This window comes from Acinonyx jubatus, chromosome D2 (assembly GCF_027475565.1).
Source record: "Acinonyx jubatus isolate Ajub_Pintada_27869175 chromosome D2, VMU_Ajub_asm_v1.0, whole genome shotgun sequence".
In the NCBI taxonomy this organism is placed as follows: domain Eukaryota; kingdom Metazoa; phylum Chordata; class Mammalia; order Carnivora; family Felidae; genus Acinonyx; species Acinonyx jubatus.
In genome coordinates, this window is record NC_069393.1 from 54,402,532 (window position 1) to 54,416,243 (window position 13,712).

Consider the following 13,712-nt stretch of genomic DNA (forward strand, 5'->3'; position numbering starts at 1 on the left):
ATGTTGAATTCATGGTAATGGTTACTTCTGGAGAAGGAGGGAGGAAAATTGGATTCCAGAAGGGATTCATAGGGTGCTATAATATGTAATTAAAAAAAACCCTGAGACAATTAAAAAAGTAAGAAAAAAGAAATACATAGAAGTGTATTGATGAATCAGAATCTTTAACAAATACAACATTAAAAAAAATCAATATAGTATCAATTGCCCCAAAAAAGGGGAGAATAAGGTTCTATTTTTATATTGCTTATATATGCAAAAAGAAGCATTGGACATAGATGTAAGAAATTAAAATCACTTGGACAAAAAAGATGAGGGACAGGAATGGAGAAAGATTTTTCACTGTTCACCCTTTTATAGTTTAGTTTTTAAGGCTATTGAAAAAAATAATATAAAGAAATACGGGGCTTGGATTATGTTTGTGTTACCTTAAATATTATCCAAAAAAGAAGAAAAACCAACTACTTTTTTCTGCCTTGTCAGTTTATTGTTTCCTTACACAGTGGAGACATTACACTGACCATAATATGCCTTGATACTCTAGTCCAAAGCCCTACGGTTCCAAATGAGGAATCTCTCCTGTCACCGCTGAATTCTATAAACTGCAGAGATTAGGGAGACTGAACTGATCCTGAAACATACCTAGAGGTGTTTTAATTTTAAAAATTAAATTTCTGAGGTGCCTGGGTGGCTCAGTCAGTTAAGCATCAGACTTCGACTCAGGTCGTGATCTGACAGCTTGTGAGTTCGAGCCCTGCACAGGGCTCTTTGCCGACAGCTCAGAGCCTGGAGCCTGCTTTGGATTCTGTGTCTCCCTCTCTCTCTGCCCCTCCTGTGCTCACACTCTGTCTCTGTCCAATTTCACGTATCCAAATCCAAAAATTTCATGTATTTTTTTTAAATTCAAGACCAGAAAAATTCTACTTATTTGAGATTTCCTGTTCAATTCATTTAGCAGTGTTGTTTGTTGTTTTCTTTTTTAAGTTTATATATTTTGAGAGAGAGGGAAGGAGCAGAGAGAGACAGAGGGAGAGAGAGAATCCCAAGCAGGCTCTGCACAGTGCGGCACCCAACATAGGGCTCAAACCCACAGAACTGCAAGATCATGACCTAAGCAAAATTCATGAGGCAGACACTCAACCAACTGAGCCACCCAGGTGCCCCTCACTTAGCTGTGGTTTTATGGAACGCTTTCCCCATAGAGGTAGAAAATTGGAAAGAAAGGTGTTTTCTACAGGTGTGTGCCTTGCCAGGAGCAGGACCCTCCCCTATCTGATGAATACCCTGTATTAATCTCCCTCTAAACACCCACACCACAGACCTCACGCCCCGCAAGCCACCTGACCCTGACCCAGCCAACTTTTGAAACCCCTCATTTAAACAACAGTAAAGCACAGAGGAATATACCCCAAAGTAAAGACTTGCTTGAATCAGACACCCCTAGAGATGAGGGGAGGGAGAAATTTCACAGGTCCGGTGCTATACCCTCCAGGAAATCACATCCCCCTCAGGTTCCAGCATCTCCAAGAAGCTGGGCAGAGCAGCGCCAGGAGGATTTCAATCACCAGTAACCAAATCTCCCAGGCAGGCAATGCCAGGGTGCAAGTTTCACAGTCAGTCACCCCTGTTGACAATGGTAAATGGGTCATAAAACAGCCTAGCTATTTTCACTAACAAAGGTCAATTTGAGAGAACTGATTTTCAGGTCCAAGAGGTAGATACACAGTTAAAGAAGCTACAAAGAGTATTAGAAAAATAAAATGTGGAAGAAACAGGGAGCAGCAAGAGCGGCCCTGGCTGGCCCTGGTGTGCTAACATACTAAGAATGCAGGCAGCTGCCCCTGGTAACCAAGGGGGTCTTAATATGCTGTCTTAATATGCTGGGGTTTTGTGGGTTAAAGAATTAAAAAAAAAAAAGAATGAGCACTAGAAATAAGACATATCAATATCAGGATCCCTTGATACAATGCACTGAGGAGGACACAACACCATTTCTATGGTATTCTTGCCAAAAAGTTACCACCTCAGTCCAATCACAGAAAACATGACAAACCAAACTGAGTAGCAATCTATAAAATAACTGATCAGCGCTTAAGTCAAGGAATGACTGAGGGACTTTTACAAATTGGAAGAAACTATGGGGCACCTAGCTGGTTCAGTCAGTGGAGCATGCAACTTTTGATGTTGGGGTTGTGAATTTGAGCCCCGTGTTGGGTGCAGAGATTACTTAAAAATAAAATCTTCAAAAAAAAATTGGAAGAGACTAGGGAGAAATAACTACATGCATTGTGGAATCCTCTGTAGGCTCAGCATCTAAGACCTCATCAGCATCTAGCATCCTACCTACAGGGGAAAAGCTGAACAAGGCCTAGAGGTCACTTGGTGGTATTGCACCAATGCTAATCTGGCTTTACTAACTATGCTTCAGTTGTACAAGACACTGATATCAAGGAAATCTGGATGAAAGGTATACAGGAGAACTAGCATTTTTGCAACTTTTCTCAGGTTGTTCAAAATGAAAAGTTTGTTTAAAAAAAAAAAAGGAGAAGGAGATGGAAGAGGGGAAAAGATTTGAAAAGCAGAGGAGGAAATGCAATGGGGAAATTACAGAAGCACAACCCCCAGGAATGACCTACACTGACCCTTCCCTGTCCCCCAACGCCACCAAATCACCTTCCAGTGACACCTGTGAGCCATACACATTGGGTATTATGACCAACGTGGGGTTAAATGAGCCACCAATGACAAACATATCTTTTTACTTTGTAATCACATCTTGACCAGATCTGCTAAATATCAGTCCTGTGGTTTCTCAGTAGAGTTATTTCTCCTCCTAGAGCTGTCCTAGCATCAAAATGCATAAGTCCCAATTTTGATTCTTCTATTCCTGGCTGGAGGACTACAACACCCACGGGTCTGAGACCAGACAGACTTCTTAGATCCACCTGATCGTTCAGGCTCACAAGATGACCATGGTCATCTATGCAGGATGGATGGTCTGTTCAGGAGAATGTAGGACACAGGCCAGGAGGACACTGCCAGGTGGCATCCTTCCTCAAGAGCAGTCTTTGTGCCAGTCCAGTAGCTCATGTGCAAGGAGACAAGACCCAGGTCAGGCAGGTGGAGGGCCCCCCCACGGAGTGAAAAGCCTCATGGCCCACAGGAGTGGTATGTCTCGTGGCAACCCCTAAGGCATCCTTCCAGGGGTCCCCATGAGCATGTCAGAGTCACTGCTCTCAGGGAAGCCCAGAGTGTGCTGCCCCTTTCGGGTACTTATAGTCCACATATAGCTCCTCCCAGTTCCAGATCCAATTTACCAACCAATTAGGGGTCATTTTTATCATAGGCATATGTTGCCTAGAAACATAGTTGACATTTGACTCTTATCAGGTTACCAGGGTAACAGCTGGGAAGTCAACCGAAGGCCAAATTCTCTAGCAGAAGGGGAAATGATAGCTGTTACATTAACTTCACTCACAATTATCTTGGGTCAAGTTGTTTGAATCCTCTCAGCTTCTCTTTACTTGTCTGTAACATGGTGATGGTAGCAGGATGTATCTCATAGGTTTGCCATGAGTATTAAATAAGAAGCTGGCCAACTGCTTAGCAGAGTGCCTAGCTCAGAGAAAGTGCTAAATAATGCTAATTGCTATTACTATTAGTATTACTGTTACTAGGACTGTCATTACTGTGGTCTTTATTATTAAATTCTATATCCAGGCTAATGTCCTAAGCAGAGACCAGTTTTTTAAAAAGAACTCAATTTAGGGGCGCCTGGGTGGCTCAGTCGGTTAAGCATCCGACTTTGGCTCAGGTCATGATCTCATGGTTTATGAGTTTGAGCCCCGCGTCGGGCTCTGAGCTGACAGCTCAGAGCCTGGAGCCTGCTTCGGATTCTGTGTCTCCCTCTCTCTCTCCCCTTCCCCCTCACACTCTGTCTCTCTCTCCTTCAAAAATAAATAAACATCAAAAAAAAATTAAAAAGAACTCAATTTAATTGAGGGGACATTCAGGGGACAATCGTAAGTCAGAGAAAGGCTGCCACTGAAGCCAGGCAAGCAACAGAGGCGAGGACACCAGTCACTGAGCGACCAGTGCAGGTGGACATCATGGTCGAAGGTGGCAGTTACCTGCGTGGACTTTGGTATCCTGGAGAACTGGGTTCAAGCCCTGGCTCTGACTCTGACTGGCTCTATGTCCTTGGGAAAGACACCTGATATCACTAAGCTTGTATATCTCCATTTATAAAGTGGAGATAAATAAGAAAACTGTAGGGGCCAATGGAGACAATGCTTATAAAATGTTTAGCAAAAATGCCCAGCCTTAATATTAATGGATACTATTATTATATTGGAGCAACCTAGATAGTGTATTCATATTTTATTGTGCTGTAAAAAATTATCCCAAACTTAGTGGCTAAAAACAACATAAATTTATTGCCTTATAGTTCTGTAGTTTGAAAATCTGAAAAGAGTCTCACTAGGCTAAAAATTTTGAGAGGACCGCCTTCTTTTCCAGGAGCTCTAGGGGAGGATCTGTCTCTTTGCCCTTTCCAAATTCTAGATGCTACGTGCATTCCTTGGCACTAAGCTCTCTTCCTCTATATTTGAGGCCAGTAATGTCAGGCAGTGAACTTAGCTGAATTGAGTCCTTCTCATGGAGCCATCTCTGGTCTGTTTTCTGACTCTTTCTTCTACTTTAAAAAAAAAAATGTTTAATGTTTATTTATTTCTGAGAGAGAGAGAGACACACACAGAGTGTGAGCAGGGGAGGGGCAAAGAGAGACAGGGAGACACAGAATCCGAAGCAGGCTCCAGCCTCTGAGCTGTCAGCACAGAGCCCAATGCGGGGCTTGAACTCACGAGCCATGAGATCATGACCTGAGCTGAAGTCGGATGCTTAACCGACTGAGCCACCCAGGCGCTCCTCTTTCTTCTACTTTTAAGGATCCACCCCAATAATCCAGGACATTAGCAACCTTAATTCCATCTACAACTTTCATTCCCCTTTGCCAGATCGTCTAGCCCATTCACAGATTTAGGGGCTCTATTCTGCCTCCTACAGATGGAAGGAAGCATCAGCACAGTCAGCCTGTCACAAACTTCCTCCCCATACTGGGCTGACAGGGGCAGTAAGGCTCAGGGATCAGGGCCCACGCAAGCAAGTCCATCGTGTCCACACTGGACCCAGCAGCCCTGGCGTGATGGAGGCATTGCACACTACCGTAAGTGAAGTTACCCAAAAATGACTTTCTTTCCATTTATATTTGAAGCATAATGATTCTTTTTATATGTAATTGAGCATATATGGTTTTCAATTAGACCAAGAACAGCAAATATATACATCGGCCCCCATGTCCCTATTCTGTACTCAAGGCAAACATCACTAGTTAGTTATAGCATTCTTTGTGGTCTCAGAATCCTCAACATAGCCCCCTCGGGCACTCAGTACCAACTAACTGACACTGGCATATGAAATGATTTTTCAAACACTATTTGCCCTATCTGTATTAGGCAGTAAGTCTTAGTAGTAACGATTACTACCTTCCTAATGATAAAAAAAAAAAGTGTCCAATTGTTTGGAATTCATAAGTAAAAAGACCTTCTCAGACTCTAAATTTCCCAACCCCATGTGTGCATACAACTCAGGTATACAGTGAGCACCACATGAGTGGCTGAAACACATAGAAAATTCTGGAGGTGAAGGCAGTGTGCTTGCAGACAAAGGACATTTTGTAAAGAAAAGCAGAACAACAAATCCCTGCATTCCTGGATGCTCAGTGTTTGTACTTCAGATTCTAAGCACTTAACCTTCACCATGTGTCAGTTAAAAATAAACTAAAAAGCCCTGAAACCTGCGGGTCTAAGGAGAAAGTGCAAAGTGCTTTCATTTCAGCAGAGACAAAAAAGAAAAAAACATAAAACAAGGAGACTCAGGGGCCACAGTCCTCAGGGAAGAGCCAGCTGTAGAGTTACACTGTACTTCATTTAGGGAATCAATCAGAAAGAACCCATTCCTGGGAAGAAAGAAGCTTGAACAGATGAGAGAAAGCGTAGGCAGGCACTTAATTAAGGAATGAGTCAAGAAAAATAATGAATTTTCAAAGAAGCCCATACGATACTCCTCAGGGGACATAAATCTAGATCGCTTAGCTGCAGTGGAAACTCTATCCAGATTATGTGTTGTTAATTTAATATAAAACCTAATCTGAGAATCCAATACAGTAAAATGTCAGATACTAAGAGGCTATTCTTCTGGAAAGGCTCTCAAACCCTGAAAGCGGTCCAAAAGTAATTTCTTTTTCTCCAGCAAGTATTCTTATAGCCAAAACAGACCCTTAGAGCAAGAAGCAGCGTGGTAAAGCATCTGATGACCTGAAGCCCGGTGTGCTCCGTATGCACTCAGGTGGGATCAAGTGCTTTCATTGGCCATGTCTGTAGGGCGGTCCAATCTCCCCATACCCTAATGGAGAAGTGATGGAAAGGAGGGAGACACACACACACACACACACACACACACACAGACTGAGAGAGAGACAGAGAAAAGGGAAATGGCAATCTGAAATTACAGCAGCTAAGGAGAGGCGGGCAATGAAACGAAGGAGCTGGGGCACCCGGGTGGCTTGGTCAGTTGAGCATCCAACTCTTGATTTCAGCTCAGGTCATGATCTCACGGCTCAGGAGTTCGAGCCCTGCACCGGGCTCTGCACTGGTGGCGTGGAGTCTGCTTGGGATTCTCTCTCTCCTTCTCTCTCTCTATCCCTCCCCCACTCGTTCTTTCTCTCTCAAAATAGATGAATAAACATTAAAGAAAAGAAAATGAAGGGGCTAAGGATGCAAGGGTTGGGCAGCAACAAGTCTCACGGATTTCTTATGCAGACAAGGGCCTCCTTGCAGCACTCCTGGCCAGCACACAGACCCTCTGCAGGGCAGGAATCAGTCTATGAGATGAGTTCACAGTGGGATGCGGTGGGTACCACACGCCCTCCTCCCCTCATTCTCCACATCCATAGCTGCCCTCTTGGGGCACCGTGTCCTTTTCCTCCATGGCACTGTCACGGTTTTGTAGTTATATATTTAGTTATGTGGCATTTTTATTTAATATTCAGCCCTCTTGCTAGAAGGAGGGCTCTGGGAGGCAGAGATCATGCCGTCTTGTTTATTGACTCTCTGCCACCTGACACGGTGACTTAATCACATGAGAGGTTTGATTAATATTGTTGAATGAAGGAATGTGTGAATGGACAAATTAATGAGGCATAAACACATGAATATGAACATGAAGGTATCTGGGCTTTGTGAAGGAATCTGGGCATTTTCCACGCTGAGAAAAGAGAAGGGCGATCCTGGCAGCAGGAACCGCATGAGCTAATGTAGAGGAGACATGAAAAGAAAGGCAGATCCGAGTGCCGGAGGAGTCACTACTGCCGGAGATGTCCGCGCTCGGGGACGTCTAATAGATGTGTCGCTAGCACCTATCAGGAAAGGTCTTTGCACTGGAATGTCAACCACTCCACCCCACCAAATCCAGGATGACTTTCTATTTTCTGGTACTCTCAAATTCAAGAAATAGTTGAGCACCTATTGTGCACATCATTATGGATGACACATGCTTCCTAAACTGAGGTAGGAGCAGGTCACCAGAGAAGCATACACACAAACCAGGGTGCAGAACGATGTGGTTGCAGTGGCCCCAGGAAAGTGTGAACCACGGCTATACAGGTCCAGACGGGAGCAAGGTCACTGCTGGTGGTGGGGATTTTTATCTTCTTTGCTTTTAAAAGTCTCAATCCACATGCTTTCACTAAGTGCCTACATCCCCGACACAGTTCCTGTACATCTGGAGGAACCAAAAGCCACAGAAGTCAGGAAGTGCCTTGAGCCTCCCTTTGCCCCACTGGGTCACTTTCAGCCCTCGACAGCACAGCACCAGCCCTGCCCAGAATGAGCTTCTTGCTGGTAAGGCCCCATGACTTACCCTAGCCCCACTGCCCACAAGGCATTCCTTGGCTCCCAGCCAGTCTTTCCTAGATGGATTAACAGGAGGATGGCAGTCTCAGTAAAGTCAGGAAGGAAGACTCCTGAGAGAAAAAGGTGCAGGGAGGAGAGGCAGCATGTTCCAGAAGCAAATTGGTAACTTAACAGCTTTGCTTACAAATGGTCCTTCAGCTGGGCTCAGAGCTTCCCTGGCTGGGCTGCAAGGCCCCGGCTCGGAGGGGACCCAGATCACAGACAGGGTCACAGATGGAGGTGACCTGCACAAACATGCCAGCTAGCAAGGAGGTTGCTAAGGGAAGGCAGCAAGTTAGCTGGGGTTGAGTCCGCTCTGCACCATACACAAATTTGAGCCACAGAACCAGGCAGAGGGAGCAGAGGCACGAGAGAAGAGTGTAACACAGGAGTCACCTGAAGCAGAACAGCCTTCTAGAAGGGATTACAGACTCATATGAGTTTATAGTTTCCACTCTCAAGATATTTGCCTTTCTCTTTTGGCTCTTTTCTCCTAATAGAAGACGAGTCTCTGAGATTTTTCTTTTTAACATGTATTTTTTTCTAATTTTTAAATTAAAAACATTTTTTTAAATGTTTATTTTTGAGAGAGAGAGCCAGCAGGGGAGGGGCAGAGACAGAGGAAGACAGAGGATCCAAAGCAGGCTCTGCGCTGACAGCAGAAAGCCCAATGCGGGGCTTGAACTCACAAACCGTGAGATCATGACCTGAGCTGAAGTTGGATGCTTAACCACTGACTGAGCCACCAAGGCGTCTGAGCCTCTGAGACTTTTAAGCAGAGTTAAATCCACAAGCAGATCATGTTGGAAACAAATGGACAAGGCCTCTCAGGAATGGCTCCCAAAGCTTTAGAACCCAGAGTCTCAGGGAGGTGACCAGTCCCTGGGAGAGGCTTTCCATATGAAATGTATTACCCAAGTCAGAGCAACACTAGGACTACAGTGTCATTCTCTGAAGGCAAGGACAGCGGCAAAAGAACTGAGAAAAAGATTGGGTGATAGAGAAAACACCCAAGAGAGATGTGCCTTCATTTCTATTTAGTGTTTGCATAAGCTTACCCTTAATAGAAATATTCATTTCTTATTTGGTAAGGTTAGGAAACTGATGGTTTAATTCTGTCTCGAACAAAAAATTCTCAGGAGTATTGGGAGCAAAGTTGAATATCTGATATCAAAGGCATACAGTTACCACCTGGTGGCAGCATAGCTAAACTAAAGACCATGAGTGTGAGGGGTGTGAGTGTGTGTGTGAGCGCGCGTGTACACCCAGGCAATTCCAGGGAAGGAGAGTCAGGAGTGGAATCATAAAATCTCAGGGTCAGAAGCCAACATCACTCCCCTGCCCCACTTCATTCAACACGGCGAGTCTCCCTCACAAACTTCGTACTTAGTGGTTGTGGGCTCCTTTTGGAGAAGGGGACCTCATTACTATCCCTTTTCCAAAACTCAAGTCAGAAAGAGGCAGATTTGTCCCAACACCGTTGATGACCTCCAAAGAAAGCCTTCACTCCATACTGCTTGTCCTGTGACTGAATGAACACAGCCCACAGTCCTTAATACATTCACTTTCAGCTTCTAGGGTTGAATGGTAACAAAGGTGGGGCACTGATAAACTCGGCTACTTAGACATTTAGAAACAGCTCCACGTCCCTTCTGTCTCAGTGTCCCTTCTGGGGCTGGCAAATGCAGATCCTAGAAGAAGGGCAGGCCAGGAGAGTCCTCTATCCCAGTTGGGGGGCAGACAGACTTGTCACCGGGAATGTACTGACCCAGAGTCCTGACCCAGTTCTCCCTCCACGGGATTTAAGTAGGCTACTAAATCTCGGAGCCTCAGTTTTCTCCCCTGTGAAATGGAGGTAATTCTATCCACCAAGCCCAAGGACGATGGGACAAAATAACAGATGAGATAAAAGCAGTCTGTTTGCCTGAAAGGGCTGTCGGATGGTACACCTTATCACTGTGCTGGGTGCTACTGCAAATACGCATGTTAGATTTATGTTTGTCCTGCTTGTTTATGAACTAACCCGCTTTCTCTCCTAGCAAGTCACTGGTAATAAATGAATGGTTTCTTCCCAGTGCGGCTCCTTGTGGGCCAGCAAGTAAGTGGTCCTTCTCACCACAAAGACAGAAACACAAACCAAATCATGTCTAGAATCAGAAAATTGAGAGCTTATATGATCTGGCAAATGAAAAATACAGTGGGTTTCCTTTCCCCACCCACAAAGCAGCCAAATTCTACAGCCAGCCTATTGTATTAGTGGCCTCCTTCTACCTCCAGGGCAACCAGAATCCCCCTGACCCACGTAACTTTACAAGTGGCCAAGGGCCACAAAGCAGACTAGCCCCAGAGCACTCCGCTGCCTTGGGCAGTGCTGGAGAGGTTCACTGTTCCTGCTGTGGCTGCCTTTAGCATCCCCTGCAGCTTTCTGCTAGTGTGAGATTTCTTGTGTTGGAGCATCCAGGGGGATAACAGGTGTTAAGGCTCTCTGTCAACACTAAACTGCTAGTTAAGTGGGGGATTCGTTAACTGTTCAATTGCCCCATAACAAGGACACAGGCAGACATGATATACACAATCTCTGGCTTCCCAAGTAGGTATTGGTTTTCCTCCAAATGTTCTGTGTGAATGGGTCTCTGTTCCATACTGGAAAGGACTGTGTGTTGGCCCCTCTTGTCTCCCCAACACCCAGAAGAAGAGGCAAGTAGCTAAAACATGTTCCAGTAGATGTTCCAGAAATGCTTGTGGTGGCCATGGAGAGACAGATGGATGTACATGTGCAGAGGGTACCAGAGGCTGTTTGGTGAGCTGACGTTGGGGCAATGGCTGTAGCTGCTAGATGGCTTCTTTAGAAGAAACTAGGACTAAAATTTATGGCATTAGATGGAAAATTCAGACAGAAAATAAAGACTACAATCCTAGATACAGACTTGAGCTCAAATGTGAGTTCTATCACTTATGAGCTGTGAGACTTTGGGAAAGTTGCTTAACCTCTCTGAGCTCAGTTTTCTCATGTGTAAAGTGCAAGTTAATCAAAACATCCTTATGCGGCTTTAAGGATTCAGTGAGATAGAGGATGTGGATGTGGGGGTGATGCCTTCTCTCCTCGCCCCTCTGCTGGGTCATGGCTCATTCGGTAAGAGCTTCTATCAGCACTTCCAGGCCTCCCAGTTAGGCGTAGGAAGGGAGCTTCTACCGAGCTTTCCCTCATCCTTGCTGCACCCCACAAGGGGCAGCCATTCTAACTACCAAGTACCTAGTAACGACTGGACCACAGCTTCCAGGTGCTGGGGGTGACTTGTCAAAGGCCCTGCTGGCATCAGGGTCTGCCTCTGGCCACTGACCTGCCCACATCCCCTACTCTAAGGCACCTTCTTGGCACCCGCTTTTCTGTTCATGGGTGGGAAGCTCAGGGTCACTTCCCTGTGTGCCGAGAGCTTCTCTGTCTTCTTCTCAGACTAAAGGTTAGCAATACTCGATCTAGCCCATTCCAGAAGCCCTCCATCAATAAAGCTGATACACTGATAGGAATTTGTTCTGCCTTTCTTTCTTTCTTTTTTTAAGTTTACTTATTTTGAGAGAGATAAAAAAAAAAACAAAAAAAAAAAACAAAAAAAACCGTGTGTGTGCACGGAAGCAGGGGAGGGGCAGAGAGACAGGGGGAGAGAGAGAATCCCAAGCAGGTTCTGCAGAACCCAACACGGAACTTGACCCACAAACCATGAGATCATGACCTGAGCCAAAATCAAGAGTCAGTCACTTAACCAACTGAGCCACCCAGGTGCTCCTTGCCTTTCTTGAATCTATTAAATAGACCAGAGGGAAGGAAGGTAAGCTTTAGGCAGTGTTTCAGAGTGCTTAGCCTTTGATTGCAAATGGTAGCAACATATTAAGAAAGCTCGTTGAGGGCCCCTTGCATGTTGTCCTGCTTCAATACTGCTTTGAAGTCCAGGGCTGGGGCGCCTGGGTGGCTCAGTTGGTTGAGTGTCCGACTTTAGCTCATCGGTCCATGAATTCAAGTCCCATGTCAGGCCCTGTGCTGACAGCTCGGAGCCTGGAGCCTGCTTCAGATTCTGTGTCTCCCTTTCTCTCTCTCTCTGCCCCTCCCCCGCTCATGCTCTGTCTCTCTCATCCTCAAAAATGAATAAATGTGAAAAAAAAAAATACTGCTTTGAAGTCCAACATTATTTAGACCAGTGAGTCTCAAGGGCAGCAACACTGCCCTCTAGGGGAGGTTTGGAAAATCTAAGAGGGGGTTTTAGGTTGTCATCATGATGCAGGGACACTATATTAGTGCCCCTTATCCTCAGAGATACCTTCCAAGAAGCAGATACCTGAAACCACAGATAGTACCAAACCCTGTGTGTGTGTGTGTGTGTGTGTATGTGTGTGTGTATACACAGTATACTTTCCCTACATACACACATACCTATAATAAAGTTCAACTTATCAATTATAGTAAGAGATTAACAACTATAACTAGTAATAAAAGAGAACAATTGTAACAATATAGCATAATAAAAGTTAGGTGAACATGGTTTCTCTCTCCCTCAAAATATTTTATGGAACGAACCCTTCTGGCGATGACAGCAGATGATAAAACACTACTTGATAAGATAAATGATGCATTAGGCTACCATCTACCTTCTGAGCCTATGTCAGAAGGAGGATCGTCTGCTTCTGGGCCACAGCTGCTCACGGGAAACTGGGGAAAGTGAAATAAGTGAAATATCAGATAAGGGGGGTACTACTGTACTGGAATTTAGCAGAAGGGAGAAAGACGTAGACACCCTGCAGTGTACAGGGCTGTCATGGGCAATGGAGTGATTTGTGCCCCTCATGACTTCTAAATATTTCACTAGACACACATATAGGTTAAAAAAATACCTGCTTATGACATGTATTTACACATATATGTGCATTTGTACATATCTATATATTTATGTGTGTATATTTCTCAATTTAATATCAGCAGGTACAAAGAAAAATATAGACAAGTATCCTAAACTATTAGGAGTGCTTGGGGTAGAGTCATATGGACTTTTAATAACTCAGTTATACATCTTTATTTTGTTTCAAATTTTATAAGAATGTATTACCGTTGTTAGTGGGAAAAAAAATTAAGGTAACCAAAAACTAGGCAAAATTTGTTAAGCAACTTACAGGAAAAATCCTGTCCTAAAGATATTTTAGAAATAAGTTTATTATATATTAATCCATTAAAGTTGGGTTAACAAAAAAATCTGCTTATAATTTTCTGAGCCTGGAAACTAACCCCATATTGGGCTCTGTGCTGACAGCTCAGAGCCTGGAGCCTGCTCTGGATTCTGTGTGTGTGTGTGTGTCTCTCTCTCTCTCTGACCCTCCCCTGCTCGTGCTCTGTCTCTCTCTCTCTCTCAAAAAATAAAATAAAATGTTAAAAAAAAAGTAAAAAATAAATAAATACAACTTGTATTTCTGCATGGTTTTGATATGTACTGAATTTTCCAGGAATTCAATTACTATGAAAATGGAAAGGAGAGTGTGAAAAATCATTTACCACTTAGGAAAATCTATTGCTGCCAGTATCCGAGTCTCCAATACAACAGACACGTATCGGTCGGTCAGCATGTGAGGCCATGACATTGGTAGTGATTCTGAGTGTAGATGCCTGCATCTGACTATTTCATTATGTCCTCATGTGCAGGCATACTGAGCTGTTCCTTT

General features: G+C 44.4%; 1 protein-coding gene across 1 annotated transcript in view; it reads right to left on the reverse strand.

Annotated features, from left to right (window-relative positions):
• The window catches only part of PIK3AP1 (phosphoinositide-3-kinase adaptor protein 1), a 116,728-nt gene that overhangs the window by 33,504 nt on the left and 69,512 nt on the right, over positions 1-13,712 (reverse strand). The window lies entirely within an intron of this gene.